The sequence below is a fragment of the Acartia tonsa genome, chromosome 10 (assembly GCF_053477335.1).
Source record: "Acartia tonsa isolate MP-2025a chromosome 10, ASM5347733v1, whole genome shotgun sequence".
NCBI classification, from domain to species: domain Eukaryota; kingdom Metazoa; phylum Arthropoda; class Copepoda; order Calanoida; family Acartiidae; genus Acartia; species Acartia tonsa.
In genome coordinates, this window is record NC_137269.1 from 30,743,445 (window position 1) to 30,756,529 (window position 13,085).

Genomic DNA, 13,085 nt, shown 5'->3' on the forward strand with positions numbered 1-13,085 from the left:
CTTTAACAATAAAAATGATTGATACAACTAGAATCAAAATTATTAATTTTAAAAATTAAGAATGTAATTATACGTAACATTCTTTTACATACTAGCTAAAAAACAAGTAATTTAATTAGAATTAACTAAACTATCAAATATTACAAGATTTAATAAAATATCAATTAAAACTAGATTAATGTTAAGAAGCTGATGATAATAAACCAACATTAATAAAATCATAACTTTTTGATCTCTAATCAGATTAGTTTCTAATCAGTTTTTGAAAAGTCAATTCTAAATTTTGTGGAAATGAAAAGAGAAACTAGATTTTGTAGAGAAATTCAGAAATCATGAAATTGACATTTCTACAGCCTCTTCTTTTATTTTCAATGGTAACAGGAAAACACAGAAAGTTTTACACAATGTTTCAAGTGGCTACTAGAAATACAATAACAACAAAGCTTTGTATTGAGAAAGATTTGTTTATTGTATTCAAGGATACCATCAGGTAAATTGTTATAGGTATAATGATTATTGGTTATTCTTCTATTGAACAAATATGTTGAGTTTGTTAAGCATAGGCTAAATCTATTATTCTTTAGCTTTTTATTAGTCAAACTACTTCATTTTTGATTGAAAAAGTTTGTACCTAATAAAAATCCTGGATAATTAGAATAATTTTCATGATGCTGATATCAAAATTAATACACTTACATAAGTTTTAGGTAGATATTAAGATAAAAAGAGAGAGTAATTTAATTATTTTTTGTAATTACTTTTTTTCTAAAGGATTTTGATTAATATTCATTCTATATATTCTACAATATTTCTTTCATATTTTGAAATTTAACAAAATATTCAATACTCACCAAAAAATTGAGTTATTTTAAAATTGCACTGGAATCAAAATCCTGTGCACACATCAATTTTCATTTCAAATATTACCTTTCATCCTGTATTGCAACAAATCATATATATTGAGTTTTGCCTCAGCTAGTATTGATGAACAAATAGTTCTAATAACTATGGAAAAAAAACTTGGATTCTCAGAAACATTTAAATTCTGACATTTCAAATTATCGATATAAATTTAAACTTCTTAATGTTTTCATGATTTATCTTTAAAAATGTTGCAGAAGACTTTTAAAGATGCTCTTTAAGAAGAACACCATATTTGGACCAGTTGCTAGGTAACTGAAGGCTAGGATTGTGTGATAATGATATGAATTTCCTTTTTTTTGATTAATCTAATTATAGATACTTTACATGTAAGAATTGTTCACATTTTAATAATCCATTAATAAATCTCTTGATTGATTTTTGCACTTTTCCTGGTGTGTGTTATTGTATGTGTGTGGGCATCATGCACAGGATTATTGTTATTGGTTAGGCATTTTGATTTTGGGTTGCAACTTTGGATTGATGCAAGTTTAGTTTATATCATCTATAAACAATACTGTGCATTTTATAAGCCCAAAAAGGTGGTTAAAAATTTATCATTAAAAATCTACATATTTGTTAACATTTTGGACAAACTAGGTAAGAGTAAAACTCATAGCAAAATCCTTACCTTTTGAATCATAAAAAATTAATTATTAAGATTTTAAATTATAATTATTGGAGTATAAATTTTCTTGCTGAAGTTACATATTACTACAGAATATGATAAAATATCTCTGCAGTATTTCTTTAAATGTTTTAATACCTGAGATAAATCAAAAAGAAGAAAAGTATTTAATATTTTATTCAGACATTAATATACATTAAAAGATTAATCTTTTCAAATTACCAACCTTTATCAGAGTTTTGAAAAGTTTTCTTAAATTCTTATTCATTTTCCCTTATTGATAAGTTTCAGCTACATTAGAAAAGATGATTTTTTGGGTAGGGGAGAGGGAAATGTGAATATCTAAGTGCCAAAGTTTTTTGATTTGTTCTAAAAAAATCTTGTGATTTATGTAAATATTAGTGAGTATTTTTTTCTTTAAAAATATAATCAATTCAAGGAAGAAAAGTAAAAGAAATAATATTAATGTTTTTTAAAGAAAACGTTGATAAACCAATGGGTCAATATGAAACTGCATGGATACTGTTAATTCTGCAGGTATCTCTGTCTGCTCCAAATGTGAACTATGTGTGTATGTAGTATGTACATATTTTCACTGGATGGAACAAATATTTCCTCATTTTGGTGAAATTTATGGCCTTCACAGATTCTTTATATGAGATTTGAACTTAGATTAAAATGAGATAAAGTTAAAAAAAACACCTTTCCTTGATTAGGTCTTGTTCACCCTAAAAATTTATTTAATGCACACTTTATAATTTAAATAAACCTAAACTAATCTAAGGAATGCCTGGCTATCTTTGATAGTTAAGCTTATCTAATGTCATTAAATAATAAAGCTAGTTATTATAATAAACATCATTCAATATTAGTTAAAGAATTAAAAGAAATATTCCAATTATTCTAAAACTTTTAAGGATTAGGCTGTGGTAATATCCTAAGGGAATCTAGTAAACATCCTCCCTGGGGAAAAAATAAATATATATTTGTACATAGATATCAGTGATACATGCAAAAAAGTATTAGTACCTAGTATTTAGTTTGATTATTGTTTACAATTATTTATAATTTTTTATGTCCATACCTTTGAAAGCTCCTTTTTATTAATACTCTAGATAAAACCTGTAAAATTTTCATAAAATTTTTAAGGTAATGGATTTTTTCATCCATGTGTTACTGTTGATGGGGTTGTTCTACAATTTAGGACATATTTTAATTTTTAAAATTATTTTTAAGACTTCTTTAAATATAAGTAGCACAGCGTTTTTAAAATTCAAGAATATTTTGCATTAAAATAGTTTTAAAGGATCAAGGTAGATTTCCTTTTTTAAATTTGTGAAAGACAAATTGATATGATGAATCAAGGGCATTTTCTTCTCGGGAAAAAAGAAGGAAAATCTTATGATTAAGTAAATTTCATAAGCACCTTTTATAAAAGAGTAGGTAGTTTTTAATAGGCTTCATGTACTCTAGTCTTATCAAGATGTGGGCAAAATCAATATTCTATTATCTATATTCTGTAAAAGTTTGTATGTTATTGCTTAATTTTAAAGAAAGCATGATTATTCATATAGCATATTTAATTTTTAATCAGAATGTTTTTCAATGTGATGTTAGCTGAATGTACAAAATAAATATTCCAATTGAAAAATTAATAATTATTTGGCATATTCCAAAGCTATCCTTCTGATTTAAATATTGCTTTTTCATGAACATTTTATGGTAGGTGTGTAGCAACACTGATTTTTCTTATCCAATCTTTTGCCAATTTCTTAGTGACATCCCATCATTTTGCTGTGGTGAGACAGTGCTGAGAGTTTGACAGTAATCCCTCTGTCTTTTTTTTTGATAAGATTCAGTGGTCACAAACTTAAAATGTTGTTAATGTTCAAATAAAACAGCTGTATAAATTTTGTGTGTTTTTTTAAATAAAACTTATCATATCCTTAAAAAACGAAAAAATGGAATACAATAGGAATTGTTTTTTTTCTGGATTCTTTTATTTACTTAAAATATTGTCTTTGGTAGCTGGGGAATACTGAGCTAAAGAAAAGAATTTATATTTAATTATACTGTCACATTCAAAACAGAAAACTGAACAGCAAAAAGCAAAACTTTTCCAAACCCTTATTTTTATGAAATGAAATGGCTTTTGGGGAAATAACATCTTCTTGTAAGAACTCTTTTTCTGGATAAATTAACAAGAATTTTATCATGTCATTGTCACAGTTGACAGGGGATTAAAGGATAGAATATTTCTAGATAACATATTTAAGAAAAAAACTTAAATTCTCTTTTGGTTGTTTAATACTTAATTATCAAAATGATTAATTCTTCTTACAAGGTATATTAATAGATATTTAGTGATTTTTGTAATGGTCATAAATTAATTTCTTGTCATTGTCCATACATTTACTACTGTAGTAAAGTTGTCAATTTAGCGATTTAATAGGTAACCTTTAAAGAATTAAGAAGATTTATAAAGTATTTAAAAATCTTTTCTCGTATTCATTCGAATCCGGTGGATAGGAACCGGTTCTCATCCATACGAAAAAACTATGTCTAGCATCGTATTATATCCAGTTTTCTACGAATATAGAAATGTACAATCATAAGATTAAAACCAGTTTTTTTAGCCGGTGTCTCCGGCACCTCGGGGCTAAAAAAACTAGTTTTAATCTTTTAATTGTACATTCTATATCCGCGGAAAGCCGTTTATAATACGATACGAGAAATAACTATTATTCTTTTCTTTTGATTTTTTTGTTTTCCATTTTGATATTTAGTGTTAGGTAGGTATAGAAGAAATGATTGCGACATAGAATATATGATAAGACATTGGTGGATAAATTAATCTCCCCTCCACCTGTTTATTTATATTTTTTATGAAACAAAATAATATTATGGTTCAATACAATTAATTCTATTAGAAATAGCCTGATTACTATACTATAAATGTGAACATAATATTTATTAATTGATCAACAATGTTAATTACATACCATGATAATTAGATTAATTCCTTACACTAATAAAGGGAGGGAGGTTGTTCAAAGATCTCATAAAACAAAGTATCAAGTACATTTAGATACATTCTAGAAAAATAAGAAGTTTATTTGGAACAAATACCAAAATAAAATTTAACCTAAAAAGTGTAATTTTTCACTATTTGTTGCTTTACCCTCCTTGACAAATGAAAAAATTGACAGCAGAAAAACAAAACAATTGTACCTAAACACTTAGTTTACGTGGTCTCTCAGTAGCTCTCACCTTCCTTACGAATCATTAACATTAACATTACCATGAATAGAAAAAAAATCCCCCCTCCCCATTCATTTTTCTTGTACATTAGTGATTGGCTGCTGGTAGGGTTCATGATAATTTTTTTTACTGATTTTCCCAACTCAATCTTTTAAAACAATACAGAAACAGTTTCTGTTTGCGCCCAAATTATTACGAAATTCATTCAGTTGATAAGAAATTGTGTTTTTTCTCTTAAAGCATTAACTGTCCGGTAAGGAGAATTTATTTATGAAATTTTAAAAAAGGTTAGGAGTAATATTTTTTATCCTATACCTAATCTTTACTTGTGGTGTCTGTGGGTCCTATACCTCCGGGACTACCAAGATTGAAGAACCCAATGTTGTATACCTACCTAACCTAACAACCAAAGTAACAAATAAAACCATCCCCCCATTTGTGGTGTACAGTTATGTTTTTGACTTACATTATTAGCCTAGCCTGCTATTATTGTTATTCGTTTAGTAAAGAATACTGTATTTGTAGATAAGTAGTAAAAATCCATTCATAGTAAAAAATATTAATATGTTTTTATTTTTACAGGTAAGTTAATGGAAGTTATAACAATGGACTAAGGATTTAAAAACAATGACAGCCTATTTCAAATACATTATTTGGCTACTTGGCTTAGCAAATCCCTTAGATAGTTATTTTAAATTTTTCACGCCAACCGTTGGATCTTTTGTATTCTGTTTTTTGATGGGAAATTTCAACTGGCCTTACCTTTTTATTAGGAATGGGTGAAGTTTTGAGACATTTTAAATGGCCACCTGATGAAAGGATACAAGAAGCCACAAGTATTACACTATCTATAATACAAAGTAGAACGTTGTCTGTCTGTCTATCTGTCCGTCTGTCTGTCTGTCTGAAGCATAAGATCTCGGTAAACGATGAATCTATTGGGTTCTACTCTTCATGGAATTTACCTACTTAATTTTGTGGTGGTTTCAAGTTATTTTCACTTCCAAAATAAGAATCTAGGGGCGAAGCCGTTAGTTAGATATAATGTATTACTAACAGAATATTTAGAGAATTAATCAGAGTTTATGATTTTATTAGTTACTAACACAGATAGATTTGAACAGATGTTTTCTTTCAATAACACATCCTTCTTGGATAAGAGTTTTAAATCCATTTTGTTAAAATAGTATAAACATATTGAAGAAATACGTCAGTATAATAAAATATATCTCTGTTGAGAAGAGATTTATTTTCATTTAAAACAGCAAATAAACATAATTTTTTTATCGGCCAAATAAATTGATTTCCTCCAAAAACAATAATTTTTTTTTTAATATTACATCTGCTGGTATTTAACACTATTTGTTAATCTTCAGTTACCTTTAGTAATCTGCAGTCGAACAGCCGCTTAAAATTCAGCGGCTCACTTCATTTTTGTTTTTAATGTGTGTTCTTCCACTAAAGTTGTCATCCATGTTTTTAAACTCGTTGCTAAATGTGTACTTTGAATTTACATAGTACAATTTTTAATCTGGATAGCTCATTTATGTAGACCAAAACAGGAAAGGACAGAAAAACTTTCAATCAGATATTCGGCTAGTTTAATCCATTCAAATCATGTTGTACTAACATTAACAACAAGGATAATAAACTACAAAAGCAACGAAAATATTACTAACTATAAACATGAAAATATATTGAAACATGAATGCCTATCCATGTTTTTGCTTAAAAGTTGGCTGAAAGTGGTAATGAATTATATAAGGCAATTTTTAGGTGGTACTACAAATGATCTATTGCTACAAAAGGACTACTTTACAAAATGTCTAACCCTACAAAAGATCTAATCCTACAAATGGTCTAATTTTACAAAAGGTCTAGTGCTACAAAATATATTATGTGACAAAAGACTTAACCTTTCGTAACATTAGACCATTTGTAGAATTAGACCTTTTGTAAATTAGTTCTTTGTATTTTTAGATCATTTGTAATTTAGACCTTATGTAATTATTTAGACCTTATGTAATTATACCTTATGTAATTAGAACTTTTGTAGCACCCCCGATTATATGCTTTATGACAATATTTTAACTTTACATCGTTAAGTAGTTATGTTTGTATTCAAGAACCCTGAAATGGATGATCATTTAGCTTTGAATTTTTCAGGGAAGCTTTTTATTTATTTTAAACCAAAGTTTAAGATTGTAGTTGCTAACTAAGCCATATCTGTGGTTTAATTTTTTTTATAGAGGAAGGGAACTTTGGGCTGTTTATTACACTAGTCCCCAAAGTTTTAACTTTTATGATAGCCTTTTCTTATTCGCTGGAATAAAATAAACTTTGGGGATTTTTTTTCAGGAATTTTGATAAGTTGGTTCATTAAGTTGAGAGTCTTAACAACTTTTTGTAATCTACAGAAAGGGTGATTTTGTGTATTATCATTGGAGGTGTACATCAATATATCGGCCATTTAAGGAACAATTTATAATAAAAAACTTTTAATTAAAAAAATCGTCTTTTATACCTAACCACTTATTTTTAAAAATTGCTATTTTTTCTCGTACTTTTTATTGGTTGAACACTGCACGTAAAGAATCAAGTAGGTAATGATTATATAATGTAGTTTTGTCGCGGTTTTTCATGGTGTCAAAAAATTTTTGGATTAAAACCGTAAAGAAGTTGTTAGAAAGCTTTTAGTAAAAAAATTTTATTTGTGATGATTTTCAAAACTAAGGCATTACAAACATGTTTAATAACAACTGTAAGTCAATTAATGTTAATTTAAACTATTCTAAGATAAATTTCGATGTGCTTTTGGTTTTAGATTTTTTAAAGAGTTTACTTTTCTATATTTTCTGGAAATATTGTTATGTTAAGTTTTTTTAATTGCTTTCTCATTGCACAGCTTAGGAAGTTTGGGGACGTTATTTGAATCTTGATTGATTGCTTCAAACTTTTCAACCAATATTTTGATCTACAGAAGGGTTGATATTTTTGATTATTATTGAGGATGTACTTCAATTAATCATATATTATCCTTTCCCTTAAGATCCCTGAAATAATAGCTATCAGATATGCTGACAGGATAGCTACACAACAAGGTGTAATTTCATTTAGTAGTAAATCCAATGGAACATGCATATTTATATAATCCATTTCTAAAAATAGACTCGTAACAATCATGCAAACCTGTTGTTAGCAAATCAATTTGGGATTTATTTATGAAGAGAGAGACAGATATTCAGTATTTTAAATTATTTAGGTAGTGTTTGTAAGCAATCATTTCATTAATTAAGATCTCCCAGTACTTCATTTGATCCATGCTATTCCATATTATATACAGACCTTCTTACATCGCTGAAGATGTTGTAGGTTCATGATAGCATGCTATAAATTTCATACCTTTTTTTAAGCAATCGATCCCAGGAAGATTTTAGCCTGAAATGCACCAGATCCAAAAGTTCACATGAGAAAATAGGTTTGAACCCAGGAATAAAATAGATATGTGCTTCGATGATTCTAATTGATTATAATCCTTGACTATCTGTCCCTCTCCTCAATTTTACTACGATCAGTATTCTTAAAATAACAAGAATAAAGTTTACCAAATCAGTGAAAACAAGTTACAAATAGATTTTTGAAGTGTTTAAAAACTCTTTATGGTTTATAAAATTATATAATTTGGTATAAAGTAAAGCTTTGAACCTTTCATTTTGAATTCCAGTTGATAGCCTCGTTTTCTTTTTAGAAAAACTAATCTTTAGAAAGAAATAGCCATTAGTTCTCATTTCAATATATTAATATTAGATATTTTAAAAAAAAATGGAAAATAAAGAATCTATCTTCTATTTACAACTCCCTCCTTTAGAACAATAAGATTAAATTAATTAATTAAATAGCTGACAAGCATTTAACTTTGATACTAAGAAGATATATATCGTGGATATGGCATTAGATGTCAAATTATTTTTCCAATCCTTCATTGTTTAAAGCTAGATCAGGTCAACAAGTTACATCTTCAAATTATTATTATATTGATATATGAACATGTTCTTAAGCAAATTGTATATTACACACAGAAGTATACTATATTGTATCATAGATGAAGGATAAGAATGATAACTAGAGTTATGAGAATAGAGATACACATAGGAAAATAGTTATCTAAATCTAATAGTAAAATATTGTAATTGTAAATTACATCTATCACAAATTTTCGAGTTAATTTAATTTTAGCAGTTATCATCTTACATAATTAGAACAAAACCCTAATAATTATTTGAGATTTTGTTAAGCTATGATCTTCTAAAATACAATGTTTATATTAACATGTGTAAAATGAAATTTATATCTATTGTTTCATACTCTAGTTATACACATAATTTATACATTGTCTGCTAACTTTTATACAGAATTGTTACAGAATATCAAAAGAACATTGTTATTTAGCTTGTTATTCTTTTTTTTCAATATTATAGCATGTTCTATAGGCATGGTTATTTGTAATTGATAATAGATTGATAATAATACTTATTAAATCATCCTTGTTTGTACCTAGTAATTCAATGAAAGAACCAGGAAAATTTATGAAAAATAATATTTATTATTTCAGATTATCTACATTCTATCTTAGAATGAATATTACTAATGTTGTGAAGGATGCCTGATTTCTATTCAAGGATACAGATTAATATTATTTTGGCTTTTCTCCAACTGATATGATGTATAATATATTGTTGATAATCTAACTAATCTTAAACTTGTGAAAACAAGGATATGTTTATGATTAGATTGTGGAAATAAATGTTCTACGTTTAAATTTGTTCATTATTCTATTAATTGTTCTTTTAAATCATGCCAGAATTTAGTTTGAAATACAGTCATCTAAACTCAAATAAAACTTTTAAATTAAGTTTGCTAAGTTTTACAATAGAAGTAGAATATTCATATTTACATATGATAATTGGATTTTTTATAGCTTAGATATTATCATAAATTAATTAGTAGACAATAATCTAATAATAAGATTTGAATCTTACTTATTTTCACTAAATAACTGCAGTTTATATTAATTATAATGAGTTACATCTCTTAATTACCATCAAATGCTTTTCAGGTAAAAATATATATTGTAAATTTTTGACAAAAGTAAGAAAAAATTCATCTGATCTTCCTCATACCAGTTTATGGGAATCTATACAAAAAGTTTTAGCTCTTGGATGTTTCTAAATGCATTGAAGACTTATTTTTATAGGATCTAATCGAAGCATAGCTTTTCTATAAAAAGGGTTGGTCCATCCGTCCTTCCGTCCAATACAGATAGTTTTTTTTGTTAATTTAGGCATGTTAGAATTGTCCTATCGATTTCAAACTTTGCATGGTGATTCCTGTAGTAGTTAGGTACGATTTAAAACACGTGGCAACTCTATAATCATTACCAGAATGTCCATATGTACATTTTAAACATGTTGATTTTTCACTTTTTTTACCAACAAATATTTATATGATAATCCAATTGTTCTGATTTTGGTATACTGATTCCTGGGACAACAAAGTACAATATTATAAGCAAAGCAACTCTATAATCAAGTTCTAAAATATAAGTATGTCCATAAATATTATCCTGTATCAAGAAATTTTTCAACAAATTTTCTCACAATTTTGCTTTGTCTCTTATTCATTTATATTCTGATTTTTCAGTTCTGACACTATACAAGTGTTAATGTTCGTTTGTCCAACCATTTTAGAGCTTCACTTTTTATGGATGTTGTCATCCTTGTTTTTTTTTCTTTACTTAACTCCTACTGATTGTTTCTGATTAAACTTCTATCAATTTTTAAATTTTTAGCTAAACATTGCACATCATGAGCTTTCCATGAAAAGATGATTTGTTTATTGTGAGCTATTGAAAGGATTTAGTTTAGCTTTTAATCTCTGTGTTTAAATTTACACATGGAAATTTCCTTTTAAGTATGTTTGATATTCAAAGGACTCTTTTCATCAAATAATATATTGTAGGGTGGAAAATATTATTAAGTTTTTTTGATCCAGAACTTAAAGTCTAACAATATATAATCCTGGTGGTGATGTTTTAGTCTTTAAATATAAGCATTACAAAATTATTCCATTGTAATCATTGTATATTTGCTTTATTATTTGAATTCTGTGTAAGTATTTTATTGTTTCTTTATAAGAGTAGCATTTTTACATTTTAATACACTCTTTTACCCTAAATGAGAGGTCTTTATAATAGAGGGTCACTGCTGGTTTTATTAATCGTAATATGTATAAAGACAATTTTATTTTGAAAGTGAAATATGTTTTAAAATTCCATAGTCCCATATAATTTTTTTTGATTATTTGATTATTATGGTAACAGTAAATGTCTTAAATAGTCAAAAACTATTGAAGACAATGCTTTGTTAGTGTATTGAAATTTAAATTGATTCAGTAGATTTCTTATTTCCTAGATTAATTGACTCAGAAGTTTAGATAAATGACCGTCTATAACCAAGTTATCTATTTTGTCATACTCTAAGATCAAAGCTACTACTCAGCTTCTTGGAAAATTGAAACTTATGAAATAAACCCTTTGAACAAGATTCTAATATTCTAGACATTACTTGCTCTGTTACACCTTTAACAAATTAGAACACATAGCTCTTAATTTTTTTTGAAAGCTTAAAATAACTTCATTGTACAATTTACCAACATATCCATATGCTATATGTCTATAATGAGTAATTTTGGCTTTTGTGGAGGGTGGTATAAAATTTTGTCTTCTAAAGTCAATTAAACAATAAACATGCCTAATTTATGGCAATATGCATTTAAAACTTCTAGGCAAAGATGATATTTATTAAGTTTATGTGAAGTGGTCGTTATAAGGTGTACTTCCTAATATTTTATCACAACTTTTCTCAAACAAGTACAAAAAGTTTTGTCCAACATACTAATATCCTAAACTTACTTCTTTACTCTTTTCAAAGTGAAAACTTTTACACGTTAAGGGAGCCTACCTAAGTTGACTCTATCTGTTATTAAAAATCTCAGAAAGGACTGAAGCCATTTTCTGGAATGCGTGTTGGCGGTTTCACTCAAAATACCTTGTCGAGCACACAAACCCCTTTCCCCTTTACTTAGAAATAAATTGAAAATTATTGTTTGGTTTTTATTTTGGTCAGGTTAGGTTAGGTTATGTAGGCACAGGTATATGCCCTGCTGGGGTTAGGCATAAAAACTAGGTAGCTTTTGTGCAAATTTTCTGTTCGTAGCTGCAATCAGCCACAATTTTTTTACGACTGTCTTTGCTATTAAAATGTACGCCTTGGCAAAGACTGTCGAGCCATTGAGTAAAATCTCAACTTTTTCCCTATTCGAACCATCCACTTTAATTTAGTGTAAGACAGGTATACTGAAAAATAGTGTTTTGGAATTTGCAACAAAAGGTTTTAGTCACTTCCTTTCTGCATTTTACTTAAAGTTTAAAATAAAATGTTATGTATATTAATACTCATGCAGTGTTAGTGCATAATGTAAAACAAATAATGAAGAAAATGTACCGTCCTAGAAGAAGGTCACTTAATAAATTTGTTTGATTTTGATAAATGCATAAATAATAGATAGGCTAATCTTTAGCCTATCAGGTGTATAGCTATTTCGAAACTTCACATTTCTGAATTTTTATTTAAAATCCTCAACTTTCCAGATGTAGTGTTTATTTCTTTTTCTTAATATTTATCCCTGTATCCACTTACATCTGGCAGAATCTGAATGGATTAAATTATCTTTCTCAAGCTGGAGTCGTAGTAGCGAAGCTACTCTAGTTACAATCTGTCTGTATGTGTTACCATTTTTGTGTGACCATATTCCTTCTCTCACTAATCAACTTGATAATTAGGTTTGAATCTAAAGGATTAATGAAGTCTTAGTCATTGTAAAATGTTTTCAAAAAAATTTAAACTTCTAATTTTTGATTTATTATATTATTATAATATTAGGTAAAGATAAAGATTTTTTTCATAGAGAATAATTACAGTCAGAAGATTTTATCTATAAAATTACGAAAAATAGTAACAATAGTAACTAAATTGTAGAATTTTTAATGTTTTATTTTTAATTGAAGCTTCTTTGACTTAAAGAAAGCATTTAAATTTTTGTTATTTGAAATAATCATCTTTAATAATATCTGTTGTAGTATAGATAGTCATATATAGAGAGAGTTGTGGCAGCGCCTCTAGGTGCAAGAGGAAAATAACTCGAATTATCCCAAGTC

General features: G+C 27.3%; 1 protein-coding gene across 4 annotated transcripts in view; it reads left to right on the forward strand.

The window, feature by feature from the left end:
- Positions 1–13,085, forward strand: part of Pka-R1 (protein kinase, cAMP-dependent, regulatory subunit type 1) — an 80,653-nt gene that overhangs the window by 43,687 nt on the left and 23,881 nt on the right. The gene's annotated exons all lie outside the window — the stretch shown is intronic.